Below are 3,811 nucleotides of genomic sequence, written 5' to 3'. Positions count from 1 at the left end.
AAACCCCCCCCCCCCCAAAAAAAAACAACAACAAAAACCCATAAAGCATCATGACAGCTCTGAAATACAAAGGTTAATGCCAAACAGCCCAGAAATACCTGACTTCAGTAGGTAAAACCAAAAATGGTTTTCCTTACAGAAAACAATTCTTTACACCCCCCCCCCGGTTAAAAATAAAATTGCTAACAATGTTACTTTTTTTGCCTGCAGATTTTAGTCCTCAATATCTCCAAGAAAAGGCTAGAGCCATTTTTTTCTTTGGTTTCATAATCTTTACTCAAGTTTCACTTGCTGTGTCAGACTCCAGTGACTAAGTTATCCATAACTTCACAAGCTAACTAAAAACAAGTCTCCACGATGCTTTTCAGCTAGCTTAATTAATAATTGATGTGGCCCCTAAATTCTTCATATTCTCCACTTTCCTCTTTATCTCAAGCAGCCACTCCATGACCATCCCCCATTATCTGGGCAATGACAGAGGTAAACAGTGGCTGTTCAGAAAGCACATCTCCCTATCACAAGCCATTTGTAAATTAATAGCAAATTTTTAGGTTCCATTTTTCAATACAAAGTTGATATATTCATTTGATTTACTTAGTAAAATCTTCTTGATGTTAACATATGTTAACAAACTATTGGTTTTACAAGGAAACATTTTTAAAAAAATTTTTGAAGCATTTGTTTGGTTTTCAGCATAAACTTCTGTGTAATTCCAAAATTAATTTTTCTCCCTATAGTTCCGTACACCTATCATGTTCTGGTGTTATGCATCGTGACACTGCAAAGCATTGGAGCCACCAGCTGTTCAAACACTGCAACAACTAGCTACAGCCTTTTCACAATGATATCTTTTTAATTAAAAAAAAGCTCAAACAAATGTAACGAGAAGCCAGAAAGTATACTTTACATTTAGTTTCCTCAGTCATTTAGTGACAACACATTCATCATTATAGAGAAAAGAGAAGTTTGGATTTAAAAATAATTGTAATTTAGATTTAGCTGGCAATGGGATGCCTGTGATTGCAAGACATGAACTCAGTGACCTTTCCATCATTTCCAGCCCTTTAATCCAATGCAATACTATTAGTTATTTATTCATTTTGAGTTACCTGTTGCCCTTCCCAATAAAGGCTCAGGGGAGCTTACCATAAAACAAAAGAACACCTTATAAAACAAAAAAAATGACAAAGAAAACACAACAAGATATTCCAGTTGCCTTTTAAGGTAGTTTACCAGTTTTTATTTTAATTGTCTGTAATACGTACATCTTTGGTACTTAAAGAAAATACTAATCTATTAATAGCAGATGACAGAATCAGTTTGTGCCAATTCATAATAAATTATGAGATATAATTATTGTATTTTGTTTATACCAACATATTCTTTATAAACCTACATTAAAAATGTCTAAATGATTTGCATGATTTCATTCATATCCTTCTGCAAAATAAGGTTCAGAGCTGATTCACTGTAAACAACCAAAGCATTTAAACATCTTGAAAGTAAATTTGTGATGGTAATAGGTATAAATTAAAATTAAAATTTAATGGTGCCATGGGGGGGGGGGGGAAGAGATTCCAGGTTCAGAAACATTAATATTAAATACCTATTTTCAACTCTTTTTTAAAATCACACTCTTTATTTAAAAGAACATTCTTCTTTAAGGTTTTGTTATTTTTAATATATCTCCTAGAAGCCCAAGATTATGCTAGGAGATTTCTTTCCCTGCTCCTCGTAGTGTCTATTCACAAGTAGTAACCATACACAATTAGCCACACAAGAGCTGTTTAAGTGATCTCACCAATTTCAACAGAGTAGCACCAACTAGAGGCAGGTAGCACAATTCCGGAGTTGTTCAGAATTGTGTGCAATAGATTGAGGGGCAAGGATTTTTGTTAGTGACATCTTTTATTGGATCGGCTGCATTATTGGGATAAAGTTAGACAAGCCTTCAAATGCAAGATATTTTTTACCAGGTAATAACACTGAAACAAGTTATGGAGTAACACAGCAATGTGCACTCCGTAAGGCACTCTGGTTATTTAGTAGGATGATCATCATACCCTTTAGTTTCCAGAAAATCTCCTAATGTAAGCTTAGTTCATGTTGATCTACGCTTATCTCAAGGGAACAAAGTCCTCCCCCAAACTATTTAATTGATTTATATTAAAAAAACTGAACCAGGTAGGCTCAAAATGGAAAGACAGCAGTAACCTGGCTCTTTTGTTAAGAGGGTTTTCCTCAATTACGATTTTAAAACCATCACTTGCTGCAAAGACATTGACTTTGTGCCACCATGAAAATTAAGGCAGGCCAGAAGAAAAGCAAGCAGATGCCTTAACCCTTTACCATACCACAAATGCTTAAATTTTGTGACTGCAGTGACCGTCGTAATTTGTGCCATCTGTTTACTTATGGCAGGAGAGTGTGGGAGGTCTGTCACTGCTCACACGCTAGCAGCCAACAGCAGAAGCTCCTTAGGCTTCAGGGGCAAATCTTGTTAAGACAATGAACCTGGGTGCCTCACCCTAATATAGGGCACTTATCTGCAAGCAGGGATTCCTCACTTGCAGAAGTGCACCCCAAGTTGGGGAGCAACTATATCCCTGCAAGAGATTCTCCTGGCAACCCAAGCATAGGGAGGGGAACTCCCAGGGGTTCCCTCATCTGTTTCCAGGTGCATCCTGGGAGGGTGTGCATATGCCACTGCCATTCATGGTCTGCGAATGGGGAATCCCTATGCGAATTATCTTCTTCTGTGCTTGCAGAAAGGTGCTGTGAGAATCCCCCCACACCCCAACACAGGTGAAGTGTCTGCAAGTTGGTGGGGTTCCCCTGCTTGCAGACATACACTCCAAGTCAGGGCATGGCCTAGGGATCTTTTCCTACAAGATGGGCTCCTGAAGCCCCAGAAAAGGCAGTGGCCTGACTTTGTGAGAGAACTGCCCTGGCAATGTCAGTAAGCAGTGACAAAGATCAACTCTGCTGCAACACTGTCAGAGCTGTTTTTGCTTCAAAGATGACATCTATTTCAGACACTGAGTGCACTCAAAGGAAAAGGGACTAAAACCAGCTTTACTAACTAGAGGCCTCAGGTATACTTGACAGTGTCTTAAGCTCAGCACTATAGAAGACAACTGAGACAATTAAGAGAATGAGTACAGATACTGTCACCAAACATTGCCTGGAGAAGAGAAAACAATCTACCAGGTACTGATTGTAGTAAAAAGAAAGCTAAATTGATTGTATAAAAATTATAGTGACAATGATACTCTGCTAAAACTTTCAACTGCTTTTCCCAGCACATACGCATATGGAAGATAAAACTGGTAGGTTAAAAAGACTTTGAAGGTAGCCACCTTGGCCTAGATCCAAGGAAAAAAAACAAACTTGTTTTTCTAGTGAAGTAGGTGAAAAATAAAATTAAACAAACAGAAATTATCAATAGCCCCAGAGAGGCAATATACCCTGGTTTTGGCCAATGGTAGCCAACCTGCAGCTCTCAGTTCTAATCCAACCCACAGAAATCCAATCCAGTGCATATCAGTGACAGAGCTGTGCTGTGCTTCCCATTGCTTCTGTACACACACACACACACACACACACACACTATTTAAATTATCAGTTTGAGTTAAAAAAGCTGTTTCAGTAGGGTCAACTACTGAAAAACAAAATTTATCAGACATATCCATTAGCTCTGGCACATAAATTAGAGATAAGAACATATGTAATCTGAAATACTACTCTCCTAAAACAAACGCTTAAATGCTGTAGTCCATAAGTAACACGTTCAACAATAACTGCTTGATTA

This window comes from Gavialis gangeticus, unplaced genomic scaffold, assembly GCF_001723915.1.
Source record: "Gavialis gangeticus isolate Ggan-Ray unplaced genomic scaffold, GavGan_comp1, whole genome shotgun sequence".
In the NCBI taxonomy this organism is placed as follows: domain Eukaryota; kingdom Metazoa; phylum Chordata; order Crocodylia; family Gavialidae; genus Gavialis; species Gavialis gangeticus.
Note: the sequence above shows the minus strand (reverse complement) of the source record.